The 19,181-nt window shown below is 38.0% G+C and overlaps 1 protein-coding gene across 1 annotated transcript in view; it reads right to left on the bottom strand.

Moving 5' to 3' along the window:
- The window catches only part of PTPRN2 (protein tyrosine phosphatase receptor type N2), a gene marked incomplete at its 5' end in the record, with an annotated part of 1,499,790 nt that overhangs the window by 787,370 nt on the left and 693,239 nt on the right, over positions 1–19,181 (bottom strand). The window lies entirely within an intron of this gene.

The raw sequence follows: 19,181 nt of genomic DNA, 5'->3' as shown, positions 1-19,181 counted from the left end.
ATATATGTATGTATACATGGGTCTATACCTGTGTGTACACATATACGTGCCTATCAGTATGTGTGTTTCTGATAGAATCTCCTTTAAATATTTTGGTTTTGTCTTTAAAAGAACAAGAAAGAATGTACAAGATAGACTTAAGATTCTTCCATGATGCTAGAACTTTATGATTCACAAATTATGAACAGCCTATAAACATTAGCAATAGGGTGCATTCAGAAGGCATTGTTCCAATGGTAATACTGGAGCACAAGGCACATCCCAGCAGAGAATTACCTTAGATGTGAAAGAACGGATGTGATTTTTTGTGTTGCTCTTGTAAAGATACTGAATTTTTGCCAATCAGATTCATTTACAGAAGTGAGTTAGACAGATAGGAGGAATGCCACACACTCAATCTCCAGTCATCCTGAATTCTGGTAGTTTTAGTCCAAGTAAAAGAAATAATTGTTCATGAAACACAAGGTATGTTTTATGTTGTTTAAAACTGTTCAATATGTGCATAAGGAAAGAGATTTTAACATGTAATTTATAAATAACTCAAACCCAGGAACATAAGTTACATATTTATTTTGTGGTAATTTCTCATTTAGATTACAGGTAAGATGAAGGAATCATAAATGATAGACGCCTAACTAGATAGCTAGTTAGGAGAAAGGAAGAAAGAGAGAGAAGAAAGAAGGAAGAGAGGGAGAAAGGAAAAAAAGAGAGGGAGAGAAGGAGGGAAGAGGGAAGGAAGGAAGGAAAGGTGGATGGATAGAGATCCATTTATTAAGCACTTGCTGCGCACTATGAAGAACAGCAGTTTCCACCCTAAAGGAGCTTACAATCAAAGGAGGAGAAGATACAACAAAAAGAATGCAAAAGAAGGAGTGGAGCAGGGATGAGGTAGGGGGAGGGGAGCAGGAAGGTAGAAAAGCCTATATAAAGTCAAGACAGAAGTAGCATAGCTGAAGTTCTGGGCAAGAACTCTCTAGAAGAGGAGGCCATACCAGTGGAGACATCTCCAGCTTGAAAAGGTGGTTGGGCTGAAAGTGGAAAAGTCAGGAGCAGAGGGAGAAGCGAGTATTGTTGGCTCATAGATAGGTCCATAGAATTCTAGATTATCAGAGCTGGAAAAGACCTTAGAAATCATCTTATCCAATTCTTTCATTTTATAGAGAAGACAGAGGCCTAAAAAGAATCATCACCTGCACTGACAGAGTAAGGGTTTTGTCATGGAAAATTTTCAAAAAATCACATTTATAATCATTAATTAGCCAAAAAAGGTACTGTAACATAGCCGATAGAGAAGTGGTCTCAGATGCATGAAGAACAGGATTCAAGTCCCAGCCTTTGACACATACTAATTATGGGACCCTGGCCAAGTCTCTCCACAAACAAAGCAACTGCCTAAGCCTGTAAGTTACAGAACAAATGCTAATAGGCATTGGTAGGAATTTTGTCATTGAGAATTCCCTCTATTAATAAAATCAAAGATCTGGCTTTTTTTATGATTGAAACCACCTCCCACACACAATTGAGATATTATTTTGGCCACTGCAGTGAGAGGTGTGGTTGGGATCTTCAAATATAGCACTAGTTGCTTTAAACCTGTTGATCACTAAGTGACATATTAATATTTACTATGCTGATTCTAGCCTTGGAAATCTAGCAGGGTATGGTATGAGGGAAAATACACATACACATATGCATATACATATATATGTATATACATACATACACATATGCATATACATATATATGTATATACATACATACATACATATATATACATATATATATATAATATATACACACATATATAAATATATAGACATTCATACATATAATCTGTGGGACAGGTAGGTAGCTCAGTGGATAGAATGCCCCACCTGAAATCAGATCTGGCCTCAGACGCTTCCTAGCTATGTGACCTTGGACAAGTCATTTAATCCTGTTTGCCTTATCTACAAAATGACTTTTTTTTTGAGGCAATTGTGATTAAGTGACTTACCCAGAGTCACACAGCTAGTAAATGTCAAGTGTTTAGTCTGAGGCCAGATTTGAAACCAGGTCCTTCTGACTTCAGGGCCAGTGCTCTATCCACTGTGCCACCTAGCTGCCCCACTCACCTATAAAATAACCTGGAGAAGGAAATGCCAAACTACTCTGGTATTTTTGAGAGAAAACTCAAATGGGGTCACGAAGAGTCAGACATGACTGAAACAACTGAACAACAACAACAAAGCAAGAGAAAAAAACTCTTTTAAAGTTTAACCCTGATGTCTTGTCACATCATGGAGGTGACCATGTTTTCTGAAGGCAGTGACAGAAGAATACGAACGTGGGGCTATCTCGTCAAGATAGAAAAGATTTTGACTATGAACCTAGCAAGAGTTTTTTGTTTCTGTTATCTAAGAACAAAACCAATTAAGTGCAAGGACTTTCCTGAGTAGAAGCAGACTGTTAAGTGATGAATTGCTTCCTTGGGTAGGGGGAGTTGGTAGTGGTGTTAACCACCCCATAAAAGTAACACAATTACAAAATGGCCCTGAGTCTTTTATGGCCTACTTCCATTGACATAATGGGAGTAGAAAAATACTGTGGGGAAAAAGGACAGAAGGACCAAAATGTCATACAACTATAGACATTCATTTGATCATTTATGCCCTCTATTAGCAATTTTTGCCTTATGGCCAACAATTTGGTACAGCACTAGAAAAACCAAACCACATCTATATTGATGTTATTACTAAAAATAATATCAAAAGACACCATCAAGTCACAGCCCTATAAAATGGATAGCTTGGAAGTCACCTCCAGAGAAGTAAGGCAGCCAGGTGCTTCAGTGGATAGAACCCTGGACCTGGAGTAAGGAAGAGCTGACTTTAAATCTATCCTTAGACACTTGCTAGCTGTATGACCACATGTAAGTCACTTAACCTCTGTCTGCCTCACTTTCCTCAACTATAAAATGAGAGTAATGACAGTATTACCACACAAGGTTGTTGTAAAGATGAAATGAGATAATATATGTAAAGCACATATAAAACATGAAATTAACTATGTCTTAATATATAGAAAGTAGCAGTTAATTCAGAATCTGATTTCCACATGCAGTCAGACTGTTGGCCAATTAAAGCAAATGTTAAAGCCAATACTAAATTAGAAAAAAGTAATCAGATGATAAAACACTTGGTAAAGTTAAAGTAAACCCAACCTAATCCTTAATTTAAGCAAAAAGACATGGGAGCCAAAAGCAACACAAAGAAAAATGTTGCCAAAAAAAAAGTGTTGATAGAATTCAAAACAAAAGGATTTCCCATCTGTCGTAAAGTTTGCTAAATTCTAATAGACAGCATTATGCTAACTTCAACACCTCATTATAGCTCAATGGAAAGAGTACTGGCTTTGGCATCAATGTGTTGAGGTTTAGAGGTTTAGGGGTGCTGGGACCCCAAAATCATGACACACGGATTCTGCCTGAAAGATTTTGACCCAAGCCTTCTTTCATCCAAAGACAAGGTTTATTAAATATGAGCCATATAGGGCAGACTCTTAGGGAATCTGAACATTTGTAACAAACTAGCTGGCATGAGCAAGTCTAAGTCCCTAAATGGTGGCCAGGATCTTATATACAGAAAGACTATGGGAGGCATCTAGGAGTGGACAAGTAGTTTGGGGTGACTGAAGGAAGGGCTAGGAGAAGGGGTGTCTTGATAGGACTGGCCAGTAAGCTGGGGTAACTGGAGGAGGAATTAGGGAGGTTGAATGGCATGTAGATAGGATCAAGGATGGGAGGCAGTAATAGACAGTGGAGGGCTAGGCTCAATTAGGGTAATAAAGAATTGGGAGATGGGGTGCAGGCCAGCTGAAGTCAGGATTATAGCCTCTGGAAACCACTAGAGATTTCCTTGACCAAGTAAGTGAGTTCAAGGAAAGTTCAAGGGTTTTCTGGGGTCCGTAGACAAGTGGGACCCAAATTCTTTTTGGGGTGAGGGGCAAATGTCTTGGCTTGGGCCCATACCCCATCAAATGGACCTTTATTCAAATATCAGTGCTGAAATTTCATAATGAAGTGGCTATCAGAAAGTCTGAGCCTCAGTTTCCTCATCTATGAATTAGACAATTGGATTAGATGGGGACTAAGATTCCTCCTAACTCTAAGTCTGTGATCATCAGAGAAATGCACAATTGGGATGAATGATTGGGCAAAGCACTGAAAGGAACAGAAAGGGATGGGAAAAGGATATAGGTAGAGCGGGATGGTGACATTTCTTTCCCTAAAATACGAAGGTTGGAAGAGACAACAGGTAATGATATTATGAAGTTTTGAGATGTGGAAGAGAACATTGAGAGCTCATATCTGTTGTATGGTCCTTAATCTTGATAAGATAAAGGAGGTTAACTAATTTGTTATAGATGAAGAGTCAGTTAAAGAACTAAAGTGAGAAGTTTAGTATTTACAAAGAGAAAAGGAATCACTCATTTTGTGGATTCTTTTAATGATGTCCAATAGTCTTAGAGTAATAATATGATACAATGATAACATAATATAATAATATTATATTATATTACATAATGATAATAACATATGATATGAAATAATATGATAGGGATTACTCAGGGTAGAGTGGGGGTTCTTAATCTGGCATCCATGAACTTTGTTTTAAAAATATATTTTAATAACTATATTTCATGGTAAATGGATTCCTTTGTCATCATTTGTATGCTATTTTCTACATTTACAACATTATACTGAGAAGGGATACATGGTCTTCATTAGCATCACACCCACACACAAAAAATATCAAGAACCCCTGAAGTGGAGGATCAGCATGTTAGTAAACTCAAAATGTTAGGAGCTGACATTTTCCAAAATGGCGGCTAATAGATCAGGACAGTGGTAGATCATGGGGTCAAGATCAACTGTGTAGGCCAGACAGATTAGAGGAGACAGAAGCAAGACTGAGGGCAATAAGAAAGTTTAGAGGCAGAGGGCCAGGGTGGCAAGTGTAGGGACAGAAAGATAGGGAGTGATGGTGTGAGAGTTGAATTCCAAAGTTCAAGATCTCAAAGATAATACAATTGCACAGAATGATAAAATCTAAGGTATAGCCAGTATGTTTCTGAGTTTCAGGGAAGGGTATGTAGGGTGGGGAAAGAGATCATTGCCATTGAGGAGGATGAAGAATTATGCAGTAGAGGTTTTAGAGTTAGTCACAATGAATATTTAAGTCTCAGGATGACGGTAAAGATTATGGAAGACAGGAAGACTAAGCCTTTTTCACAGGTGAAAGCTTGCCACACAGCTTTGGCAAAGACAGGGAGGAGGGTAAGGCCATCACATTCTGCTACCTGTGTCCCATTGGACAAAAACGAGTACTTTATGTAGTTAAGAATTTACACATTTCTTAGGAATACCTTTCATTATTTTATACTATAAATAACTGAATTCCCTTTTCCCAAACATTGGGCAATAAATATTTAAAGCAGATCTAATTTGATGGCTTACAGAGCAAGAAAGGCTGAGAAAGAATTCAATTCCTGTTTGAATATGTGAGGAAACAAAGACTTCTAAAGTTATTGTAAGATAATTTAACATAACATAGAACTTAACCAAAACGTAATTACTGATTATTCTTTATCACTTTAAAGAGTTGAGAAATTGCTTTGCCATACAGATTTTATCTTATTTGCAATTACTCGGTGATTATGTGTAATTTGGGAGTACCTCTCTATCATTAGGGAATGCCTTACATAGCACACTTTTATTTTCCTGGAGATTTTGGAGAAAGGCAGATTATTTAGTATTTATATTGTAGCTTTATATTTTAAGTGTTTTCTAATCTTTTCAAAAAATCCTTATAAAACCATTTTATAATACTATCTCCTCCAGATTATATACCTGAAGCAAAGACAGGCTAATACCTTGCTACTAGGAACTCTCTATATGATAATCACCATATGTGTGTGTGTTATATATAACAACATATTATACATATATGATATAACATACATACATATTTAAAATACAAACATATACATGTATATTGGGTTACACTGTTACATAATACATGCATGTGATATTTACGTACAGATGCACACATACATACATATATATGTATATTAACACAATGTATATGAGGTAATATGTCATAGAGAATAGAGATCAAGGTATCTAAGTCAGGAAGGGCTGGGATCAAGTTTTGCTTCAATACGTATTGGCTGAAGTATACTGAATAATTCAATTAACCTCTCAGTGCCCACAAACAACTCTCTGACTACAAATTGCAAACATTTGCTGATCAGCCCTGATAGAGGTAATGTCTTTATTGGAAATTCCCCATGCCAATGCAATCACAGGTCTAGATCCATGCATTTACATACATAAGTACACAAACATGCAAATATCAAATCCAGGCTAATGTCACAGATAAGAAATAATAATTAATAAACTCAGTGCTTAGCAGAGCGCCTGACACAAGGTAGGTGCTTAATAAATATTTGTTGAGTAAAAGTAGGGTTGTTTTTATGCTTCCATTGCCAGGGTCAGTCATTTGTTTGAACTAAATATTTTGCTTGTATTACAGACTTTTTGAGCCTGTCATGGAATGGCAATCTCTTCGTACTCCCATGGGTTTACATGAATTTTGCCCTGTTAGAGGATTGCCTGCAGCAACCTCTTAATGAAAAGAAGTCTGAAGGCCTGCTGGAATGAGGGAAGGCCTGGATCATGTTTGACCATAGGGAAGGATTCAAGGTGAGTGAAAGTTGTTTTTGCTAAACTCTGACAAGCAAAATAAGAGTTAAGTCTATCAGTAACAGATAAGAATTGGAGTTTGGTGGCTGTGGTCATGTTTGTTACTCAGTTTTCACATTTCTTTAGTTCTTACTGTAATTTTCATTTCACTTTTTGCTTGTAGAGTTTTTCCAGTAAGCAATTAAATGCTGAGATCATTAGAAAAGGAGGTGTTAATTCACGGTATCTCAGCTAGCCCTATCTGTAAAAAGGCTAATCATTTATTCTAGGCAGTTAATCATTATGAAGAACCATTCACCTGGCAGTGGCTATCTCAAATCAGGTACAGAATGTACAAAGAAATAGTCAGCCCCTACAGAGTTAGTCTTAACAACTCAAACTTATTAAATGATGACATTTCACTACAGAAAGATATTTGCAGTGTAAAACATTGGCACTTATAATCAATCCAATTAAAAACAAGTTTAATAAGTATCAACTCTTTGTATTTAAGAAGCAACTAGCTTAAGCATGATACCAAGGCATAGAATTTTACTTAATAAAACCAGTGATTTATCTCCAATGTTTTAATTATAAATAGAAATGAACTTGTCAATCTGCAAGGTCCCGCAATGGAAAAAAATGACTTTGGAGTCAGTTTCTTCATCTGTGACATGACCTCTAAAACCCATTCCATCTTTAAATCTATCATCTCAGCGAACAGTTTGCAGGATCAATGTCACCTTGGCAAGAGGTCTCTAAAGAAGTGCCTTTGGGATCTACTTCTGATCAATGACATTTTTATCTTAATATAATCGAATATTCATTCCACAGACGGAATAGAAAATCTACTTATCAAATTTTCAGATGACAGGAAACTAAATTCTGGACTAAATTAAATATTAAAGTGGTGGATGACAGAGTTCAGATCCGACAGAATAGATCAACATCAAACTTAAAATGATACATGTAAAATTTTATACTTGTGTTAAAAATAAATTAACTTCACTATTTTAATACAGAGAAAATGTGAAGAGATAAAAATTCTTAGGGAAAAAACTGGAGATTTTAGTAGACTACAAGCTCAATAAGAATCAATGCTATGACTTGGCAGTCAAAACATTTTTTAAAGTAATGTTATAATATATCCTAGTTGGCATTAAGAAAGGGGTGGTGTCAGATCAATTCTAGAATCACATTTTTCACATTTTAAGAAGGATAAAAATGAGATGGGGTGCATCCAGAAGAGGGTAACACAGATACTCAGAGGACTAAAGACAATGCCATATAAGGACCAGTTCAAGGCAATGAGGACTTTTATCTTGGAAAAGAGAAGACTTATGAGATCATGATAGCTCTTGTCAAGTATTAAAAGCCTCTCGAGTCAAAGGAGAGTTATGCTTGTGTTGTTTGACTCCAGAAGATGAAACTAGAAACAATGAATGGAAGTTACAGAGAGGCAGGTTTTGGCTCAGAAAACAAAAAACAAAAAACAAAAACTCTCTCTAAATGATCTGTTCAACTGTACCCAGTTAGCCTTTCCACATCACAAGGGTCAGGGGAGCAGCACCTCGGCGATCTGGAAAATGCACATAAAATTTTTTTGGAGCTCCCTTCATACCAGAGAAGAAGTCTGAATTTTTTTCTTTTATGGGATGTGTATAGCACCTTACTGTAAAATTTGGGTTAAGTGTTTGGTCAGAGGATCTGTGTTTTTACTGGCCTTTATGTGCTGCCTGTGGCTTCCACAAAACTCCCCCCAAATTTCCATTTATTTTCTTATGCTGACCTATGATATATTGACATCCCAATGGGGAAAGTTGTGATGTGGTAGGGATAACTGTAATGGGTTACCTAAGAAGATAGCAAAGCAATGAGGTGGCGCAATGGATAGAGAGCTGGGCCTGAAGTCAGGAAGACTCGTCTTCTTGAGTTCAAGCTAGGCCTAAGACACTGTCTCTGACCCTCAGAAAGTCACTCAACCTTATTTGCCTCAGTTTCCTCATCTGTAAAATGAGCTGGAGAAGAAAATGATGAGATCATGAAGCATTGGATACAACTAAAAAATGACTGAACAACAATAAGAAAATAGAGGGTATCCCTCACAAGAGGCTTCAAACCATTGGTTGGAGATTTTGTAGAGAGGATTCTTGGTTAGGTCTGGATAAAACTAGATGACCTCTAAGATTCTCCCTAACACTAACACCAGTTATGAATATGTTGAACAACTAGCTCTCTGCAGGAGGAAAAAGTATATACAACATACTTTTGAGTTTAATCTGTGCTATTAATATTTTCTTAAGTCTAGACCCAACAAACCAATGCATCAAGTCCTGATTTGCAGTGTTTGCCATTTTCTAAGGTATAAATGCTCACACTGAAAATTTAACAATCTGCTCTTGAAAGTAAGTTTGAGGTGGCTCCAATACATAGTCCTGACCCAGTCTTTGGCTGTATAAGGAGGCTGTTCACTTGCAGAACAGTAGAAGTAGTTCATAGCAAATTATTCCTTTGACATCAAGAGAAGAGAGAATTCAAATGGAGACATACATGAGAGGTCAAGGAGGCAAGACGGTAAGGTATAATGAGTAGTGGCATTGGAGTCAGAGTCCCTTTTTTTAAATCCTAACTTGCTTGCTACTTACTGTCTAGGTGAGCTAGGGTAAGCCACTTCACTGTATGGACCTCAGTTTCCTTACATCTCAAGTGAGGGGGTTTGTATTAGTCAATCTTTCAGGTCTTCTCCAGGTCAAATCCTCCATTCCTGAGAATGGAATACACCTCTACCTGAGATTCCAGTCCAAGCATCTCCTTTCCTATTCTTGCATGTATGAGATCCTAATGAAAAGTGTCAGTGTGGTAAATTCCCATTGCTGTTTCTTTAGTAACCATCGTGAGACCAGAGAACACTGTATTCATCAATTCAGTAAATCACACAGATGCGAAGCTAAACCGCTTCTTGCATCAGGAAAACACATGAAGATTGATCACAGAATTAGACTGTCCTCCCAATAATGCCCTCAGCTGATCCAATACTTTATGTAGCTGATTTAGAAGCTCAGGCTGAAATATATCTGGGAGCAGTACAGATGTTGCTGCTCCAAATGGCTCTAGAATCCATATTGTTCAGAGAGGGAAAAGTAAATTTAAAAAATTCTTCATAGTGGTAGTGTGGCTCACCTGAATGAGATATGGCCTACCCCAATTCCACAATCAATCAGCAGTGGCTGTGGACACCTATAATTAGATTATAAATTAGATTATAAAATCATAACTGTAGTCATTTTACGTCTGTTGGCATAATTACATCAGCATGCTAATGTACTTTTAATGGTATCTAATGATGTAATAAGAAATAATGGAATTTATTTGACAGCTACATAACCATTAACAAAACAGATTAAGCGTAACTAGCACTTTCATAAAAATGTGGGCAGCATCTAAAAGTGGCAGCTACCATGTTGATTCCCCCCACCCCCCAAAGAATGATGTAGTTTTATAAGGATCCCCTCATTCCTGATCCCTCTCACTATAGGTTCATTCTTGTTCAGTTGTTTCAGTCATGGCTGACTCTTCGTGACTCCATTTGGGGTTTTTTTCTTGGCAAAGATACTGGAATGGTTTGCTATTTCCTTCCCCAGCTCATTTTATAGAAGAACTGAGGTAAATGGGGTTAATGACTTGCCCAGGGTCACAAAGGTAGCAAGTGTCTGAGGCCCTGGATTCAGGAGGACCTGAATTCAAATCCAGCCTCAGACACATAACACTTACTAGCTGTGTGACCCTGGGCAAGTCACTTAACCCCATTGCCTGACCCCCCCCCCAAAAAAAAGAAGTCTAGTCCATGCTTCCCATCCTTCAGGGAGGGAAGCTTACACACAGAAAACAGAGGGGCTGGGGGAAAGCAGCATAGAATGGAATGCTAAATCGGGTACTCTAGATGATCAATCAGGTGGGTCTTTGAAAATAAAAGAGACAACTAAGGATTCAGATACTCAGAGAAAGCCCCATGGAAGATATGGAACATGAGACATCATAGGCATCTTTTATGTGAGAGTGGGTCTCCCTGTCTTGCTCAGGCTGGAAGTGCAGCAGTTGTTCATAGGAGCCAAACTAGTACCTGGGCTAGTTTGCCTATCAACCTTATGCGCCCCTTCTCCTAAGAGTTTGTCATACTGGTGCCAGGCTAAGTGCAGTCCCTTGACTGACAGCTCAGGGCAGCTCAGCACTCTCAAACTAAAGCCATCTGTCAACCTCAGCCTTCCTGGTAGCAGGGAATACAAACATGAGTCATCACGCCCTGCTTGATGCGTATCTTGAAGGGCAGGATTAATAAGGGAAGGGAAGAAAAGAGGACAAGAAGAGCAAAATAAATGAAGGCAGGAAGGCATGGGAGATGAAGTACATGGCATATTCAGTGAGCCAATGACACCAGCTTGATTAATGTAAAAGTGATGTGTTGGGTTATTATCAAAAGCCTTGGAGTTTATTTTTAACTAAACAGGAAATAGGGAGCCACTGAAGGTTAATGATGATGGGGAAAAATAGGATAAAAGTAGTGTTTAAGGCTCACTGATCAGGCTCACAGCTGGTTCATTTGGAAAGCTCAGGGTCCAACTCTTATGAAGGATTATGAGGAACCACCACTGTAAATGGCAGTAAAACCTGCTAAACAATTAAAGAACCACTGGGCAAGTCTGTATGCCAAATTAATCTTTAGGAAATGGAATAAGAAGTAAAATAGAGAGAGAAATCAGTGCTTGGGATGAAGGATAAGAGGAGGAAAGGGAAATGAGGATGTGTGATTAATGGGAGCCCAAAGGCTACTTACTCCCCACCCCATAAAAAGTAGCTCCCCTACTAATTTGCCACTGTATCCAGAACAATTATTACTCCTTACAAGGTGAGAGGATGGAGTGAGTTAGACAGAACGAAAGGAAGCCCTGAGCAGCCAATGTTGTGTGGACGAGGATTGTGGAAGTAGAGGACATTGGAGGAAGACAAAACAGGATAGGAAATTCTGAAAGGAAATATTCTGAAAGGGAGGATCATAAAGACCAATTTCACTCACTTTCCTAATTCCCACCTCCCCAGCCTCCGCCCCTGTAGCTAGCCCAGTAAAGACTCCATAAGATTGTTATATATAAATGCCAAGTCCACCTTCTAAGACCATCTTAGAGGCTAATGTGCATTTTCATTGTGTACTCTGGCCTTTTAATGGACAATTGTTCCTGTCCTTTAAAGGGTTAAAATCTTTTCCCTAAATGGGTCCCCTTTCCACATGACTGTGCTGTGATCTGCATCTAGGAATACATGGTATTCTTCCACTCTGAGAGTTTTCCCACTCAAAAAACAATTGGGTCTTTATAATGAAAACCAAGGCACATGGAAGGGGCAGGAGGAAGGGAGAAGGAAGGGCTCAGGCCACCCCAAGGTGAACAGCGGACAGTGTAAAGTCCTCACACGCACTTGAATCGCTGGATTTTATCTACTGTAAAATCACCACAGAGGGGTTTATTCCACAGGAACGAAATGAAAATTCAATATGTACAGCTCCTGGTGGGCTGGAGGAGGTTTTATTCAAAGTCTGTTGTGTTTATTTTTTTTTCTGATGTCCAGTGTTTTTAGTCAGTAATAATATCATCTGAATGCTGTTTAGAAATCCCCTCGCCAGCTCTGGGCCACTCCTGGTTGGTGCACTGTCTCTTTGTTACCAGCCACCTTGGGTTTTCTGTTCAATTCACTTGACTCTCCTGAAATCCTTATTTTTAATTAAGGCCCCTACTTCCATGGGAAACATGAGAGTTTGGAGGTAAAGGTTCAGGCCATTAGGAGGGACAGGGATTGATTTTGCCTTTAACTTTGATGAGGCATCTGGACCCAGTGACTGGCTTTTCTTCTCCATAGCTACTGCTGTCCAGGACAGGAGGGTGAGAAGGAGCTGTGGACAATGTTTCCAGAGCAGGGACACGTGATGCTTAATTAACCTAACTCACATACAGTGAATTATTTCATTATGGGCCAAAAGTTGATCCAAAATGGCTTAACCCTCCATACGACACACTCCAAGGCTCTGCCGGGTACCTTGAAGGCCTGGATCAGACATGGCTGTCCTCTCTTCATTCATTAGTTATTTACTGAGCAGTTGCTATGTTCTAAACTCTTGGAAGGATATAAAAGAAATATTTGACCTGATCCTTGGTTTCTAGGAGGTGATTAGTAGAGATGAAATACATATACATATATATATATACATATATATATACACACACACACACACACACACATATATATATACATACATACACACACACATATATGTATATGTATGTATGTGTGTGTATGTATGTATATATGAAGATAGATGGTAAGCATCAAGTGGTCAGGGGCTACATCCTATCCATTGTTGACTGACACACTGCACCTGCCACAGCGTTTTGCAAAAAGCAGGGGCTCAATACACACTGAATAAATAATGTAAGGATAATAATAATAATAGCTGATACTTATGTAGCACTTTAAAGTTTACAAAGATTATATATAATCTTTGCAATATATAATCATATACAGCATATATGTATATAAAAGTGTATATGTATATATAAACACATTCATTCATGCACACATTCATACATGTGCCTATATGTAATGCATGTTTTATGTATACACATATACAAACATGTGTGCACGTACAAATATGTATATATTTCATATGTATGCATATGTGTATTTATATATTACTAGAACCTCACACAAACCCTTCAGGTAGGTTCCATAAGTGTTCTTTTCCCAGTCTAACAGATGAGGAAAGTGAGACACAGAAACCCAAAGTTACATGATTTGTCTAGGCTAGGGTGATGTTCTTAACCTGGGGCACATGAACTTGCTTTTCAGATATTTTGATAACTGTATTTAATATAATGTGTAGCTTTTGTAATCTTGTATATTTTATTTTAGGCGTTTAAAGACATTATTCTGAGAAAGTGGCCATAGGTTTACCAGATTGCCAGAGATTTATGATAAAAAGTAAAGCTTTTTTGTCTAGGGTTATAGAGTTGGTTAGTGTTAGAAACTGGAAGTCGGTCAGTGAGTCAACAAGCATTTATTAAATGCCAACTATACGCAAGGCCCTGTGGCAAGTTCCCTCCTATCATCCCTTTCAGAGTCTTACTACCCTATTTTGTCTTTCCTTCTTTCTCCACTTCACAGTCCTCACACTCACACTTGGCTGCCTAACTCTCTATCTGACCAGTCCCCTCCTCCAGCTTTTGCCATTGCCAAAAAGGCGAAACAACAACATCAGTCACTGTTCTTAAGGAACTTATGTTTAATACAGAGTGGCCAGCATGTAAACAACTATGTAAAAATGTACTACATACACACTAAAATGAAAATAATCAACAGCATTTGATCTGCTGTGCCACATGAAACTGTTAATTAACAGGGCAGTGCCACATTGTTGGTGACACTTTTTAAATAGTACTTGGTGTGATACAGTCTCTGATCTCCATTTGCCCATTTCAATAAGTATACAGGCTACTTGGACCCAAGGACTAATTTTATAATGCATCTGTTGTCTCAGTTCAGATAATGTTTTCAAAATCGGTTAACAACTAAAAGCTATTAACTATTCAGATAGTTTTCTGAATTCCAATCCAAGTCAATTATGTTACTATTATGTACAAGCTGGGATACAAAGACAAAAAATAAAAGTCCCTGTCCCCAATGAGTTTATATTCTACCTGAGAAGTTGTAGGAGGAGAATAAAACATATAAACAGATAAATAAGCACATGCCTATATGAGGAGGGACAGAACGCTCTCAACTGGGAGGATCAGGAAAGCCTTCCCATACAAAATGGCCGATGAGCCATAATGGAAGCCAGGGATTCTGGGAGGCAAAGGGGAGAAAGGTATGCATTACAGGCATAGAGGAGAGCTTTGCAAAAGCTCAGAGAAAGGAGACAGAATGATAACTTTGGGTATTACTAAGCCAGCCAGTTTAAAACGTAATCACATGGATTGTATTCTCTGTCAGCTACTGTTCTGAACTTTCCTATTTCTATTGACGTATTACTTTCCTATCTTCCTCTCAGTCACCAAGTCTGAGCCATCAAAGAGCATAGACTTCTTCTTATTCACTCCCTGCTTCCTTTCCCCCATCCACCCCCAACCAGCATAGAACTGGTTGCCGTGTCCTATTGATTCCACTTTTGTAATACCTCCTTTTCCATGGTTACCAACTAGTTCAGATTCTCATTACCTTTTACCTGGTCTAGTGTGGTAATTTCCTAACTTATTTCCCTGTCTCCGGTCTCTCTGTCCCTAATCCTTTACCAGATTAATCTTTCTTTTGCTGACCCTTTCACCTCTCTGCTCAAAAAGCATTTACAACTCCTTTCATCCACTAAATAAAGTCCAAACATCATAGACTCCCATCCAAGTCCCGCACAATCTGGTTGGTTCCAATCTGTTTTTTCAGTTTTATGTCACATTTATTTTATTTACAGTAAGCTCTAGCTCCAGTCAATTACATTAGCATTATTTCTGTTCATATAATACCAATTAGATTATAAGTTCCTTGAGGGTAAGAATATTCTTGTTCTTTTTTTGGGTACCCGATAGCACCTAGAGCAATGCCCTGTACATAACAGACACAGGAACCATGATAGAATCGATATGGACACTGGCATGTGTCAGTCTGACAAGGGTGTATCTATTCCGCAGTGGGTACATTGTTCCACTTTAACTTTCCGAGCCAAAATACCTCTGTCTGGACACGATTTACCTACATATATATATACGTTGTCTCCCTGTATTGGAATGCAAGATCCAGGAGGGCAGGAGTTGTCTTTGATTTTGTAATTGTATTTCCAGGGATTAGCACAGTGTTTGGCATCTTGCAAGCATTTAATAAATGACTTTTAATTCATTAATGTGTATTGACAGTGAAGCAATAATTATTAAAGGCAAAATAAGTAGTAAATACAATAAATGCTATAAGAATTCAAAGGGGCAGAAGATAAATATCAATCCCTCCAGTAGAATGTAAATTCCCTTGAAGATAGGGGCTACAATTTTTTTTTCATTTTGCCTTTGTGTCCCTAGCACATATTGTCTTGCCTACAGTGGGCACTTAAAAAATGTTTGTTAGATTGGATTGATCATCTGGGTTATCCAGGGGTTGAAGAAGGTTGACTTGCAAGGAACAGGACCTTGAGAATGAATAAGATTTATATAAATATGGAGAGGTGAACAGATACTCTAAGGAAGGAATGAAAAATGAAATGAGAAAACACTTGGGATTTGAGAATAAACCTAAGATCAGAGTCAGAGAAGTGCATTGTGCTCATTGCGCAGTGAGGAGAATGGCTGACCTGGCACTAGAACGTCCCAGGATGCCTTGTTCTCTAAACCTACAGCCATCAAGAGTACATAAAAACTGTAGTCATGGCACTGATTCAGAGCAAACTTGCTCAGTTCTATCCACACTAGACCAAAGAATTTAAAATCAGGGCACAAAACCAGGTAGTTGGTAAAGCTTTGGCTATTGTTCCTCATTTAGACCTGCTTATCTCTACCTGTGCTGAATATTTCCACCATTATTAAAGAGTTCCTTCATACCTAAGCTCTTGAGTCCTATTGTTATGGAGCCCTACTGCCTAATTTCCCGGGACTTTGATTCCATATATCTATTTGGCCTTTTCTTACCTTTCCCATGTTCTTGTGCTTTATTCCACTTCACACTATGACTTAGCTACATTGCCCTACTAGCTGTTGCTCTCATGGGACACCCCATTTCCTGACTCCACCATTTACACTGGCCATTCTGTTCCCTGGAATGCTCTTCTTCCTCACCTCCAACTCCTAAATTCTCCTTTTTGCTCTAAGACTCAGTTTAAATCTGGCTTTCCGTAAGAGGTTTTTACCACCACCACCCCTATCATCGTTCCCAGCTCCCCTTTTGTAGCTCAGTGACTTCCCTCAAAAGTTACCTTCCATCTATAATATATATATATGTGTGTGTGTATATATGTGTATATATATATATATATATGTATATATATATATATACATATATATATGTATATATATACACACACACACACACACACACATACATAGTTTTTCTATGTGCTTGTTTGGATGTTGCTTTCCCCAAAAGAATTGAGATCCTTGGGATCAAGGACTATTTTTTTTTGGGTGGGGGAGCTTTCTTTGTATTCCCAATGCTTAGCATGGTGTAAGCTGTCACATAGTAAGTAAATAATAAGTACTGGTGGACTGACTTTTAACTCTGTTTCTTCATGCTATGTTTATCTTCATTATCCTTAGATTTGGCCTAACTACTTAGAATTCTGAAGCCTGCTTGGTTCACAGAGTTATTGTAAAGAAAGTGCTTCTGAAAACCTCAAAACATAATGTGAGTTATTATCATTATTATTTCCTGCTTGTGCAGATTTCCCGCATTCTAGATCCTAATTCCCTGCCTGGGATCATGGTACCCATGTACCCTTTTCTAATGATTGTATTCTCATCCAAGACCCCTTGCTATCCTGTTACCTAGATCTTCAATATTCATCAGACTGTCCTGGTCTAACTAGACTCCCAGTGATGTCTTCTTCTGGTTTGATGCTGCCAAGACCCAGCATGGTTAGAAAGGTCACACTGGGGAGTAAATGAGAAGACACTTCACACTTCACAGGGTTCTTGAGAGGGGTGGGAGTCATCATCCCGAACACCAATTATCACCGTAGAGCCTGTAGATGTAAAAGGTGTCAGTAATTGGACCTTTACTGACCTCATGATGTAACCTGAGAGCTGTTTCTTTAAAAAGCAAAACAAAACAAAACAAAACCAGATCCCTGATATGAGACATTTCCCCCCATTTTTTGTTCCTTTTTCATAAACATAGAGCATAAGACACATGATTATTCCAACTTTCCATTCTTTGTGTTCTTGATAGATAGAATTTTACTGGAGCCAGAACGTTAAGTAAAAATTCAGTAGAATGAGGAAGAGGGTACATTTATAAGCACTTTTGCTAAAAAAGAGAAGAAAACAGTGCAGAGAAGAATTAGAGACTTGTCATGTTTCAAACATGACAATTCTATCTAAAAGCAAAAAAAAGCACATTAAAATAATACAGGATTACTCAAAAAGAAGGACTAGTCTGATAATTTTGTCTAATTAAATCATAAAATCTATCAAAAATATCTCTTTCATTGTGTTGCTTTCAGTTTTCTAATGAGAGGAACATATTGAATTTTTTTTACATATTTTAACTCAAAGGATAATTCATTTACAAACATGAGCATCTCTTACCATTGTGTGTAATGGGATGGTAATAGATAAAGTCCTTTAGTAGATGTGCAGCAATCTGGCTGGTAAAGTGGGTTTTTACTATGACTTCCCTCTTTTTTTCCCAAAATAAAGTCAAATTAAAATCTATCCATTGAAGATAAAAAAAAGATGACAATGGTTCAAGAATAGGAATTTCCAAAATATATTTAGGTCTGCCATGCCTAAAAATTATATTGAAGACAGTATCAATATCCAAGCTGAGTTGAATTGGGAAGGATTTTCCAAGTCATCAGGGAATCATTACTAGAGCTATAGCCATTACTATTGCATAAAAAATCAGTGTAACACTATGATCCATTTTGGCACAAGGTTAGCTGTTCAAGAACTCCCCCTTGCCTCTCTCAGAAAACTCCCATATGCACAAACCCACAAAATCTCATTATGAGGAATACTCATTCATGAAAGGTCCATTAAAAGAAGCCAGATGGTAAGAGAGCAAGACTCAGGGGTGATTTTTTTTTTTCCCACCAGGCATTTGTTGTTTTCTAAAGTCCTTTATGAGGACCACTTATGGGAGGGAATAATTGCAAAATCAGAAAATTACCATTAAAAGTTCAAGTGATTTGCCTTTTGTAGGGCAGTTAAAATGTATCAGCACAGGACTTGAATCCAGATCTTCTCACTTCAAGGTCAGCTCCAGAACAATTGTGGTACAGTGACTCTCAGGAAAGTGATAAATAAAAACTTAATGACTTATTAACTGGCCTGTAGAAGTATATACATAGAGATTTAAGTGGACACAGAACTAATCCCTGCATAATGCTGAGGAAGATCAGTCATATTCTCAGGCTCACTTTTATCAAAGACAAAGATAGTTTCTCCTTTGTTTCAGTTTTGGAGAAAAACTAAGTCTTACTTTAAACCCTACTAAACAAGATTTCTTAAGCAACTTTCTGGTTCAAAATTAGACTCAGGACCCTTGGAGAATTGTGTTAACTCTCTCGGATCATTAGGAGAGAATGTGTTCCTATACCAGTGAAATACATGAAATACAGAGCAAATATTTCCAGAGAAGTCCAACTTAGAGAGAATAAATAGCCAGGTAAAAGAGGGAGAATGTGATTCTCTGAGTGTTTAAATAGCCATAGTGTCAT

The sequence above is a fragment of the Phascolarctos cinereus genome, unplaced genomic scaffold (genome assembly GCF_003287225.1).
Source record: "Phascolarctos cinereus isolate Bilbo 61053 unplaced genomic scaffold, phaCin_HiC Scaffold_1;HRSCAF=81, whole genome shotgun sequence".
Taxonomy (NCBI): domain Eukaryota; kingdom Metazoa; phylum Chordata; class Mammalia; order Diprotodontia; family Phascolarctidae; genus Phascolarctos; species Phascolarctos cinereus.
Note: the sequence above shows the minus strand (reverse complement) of the source record. Positions and strands in the feature narration are given on the sequence as shown.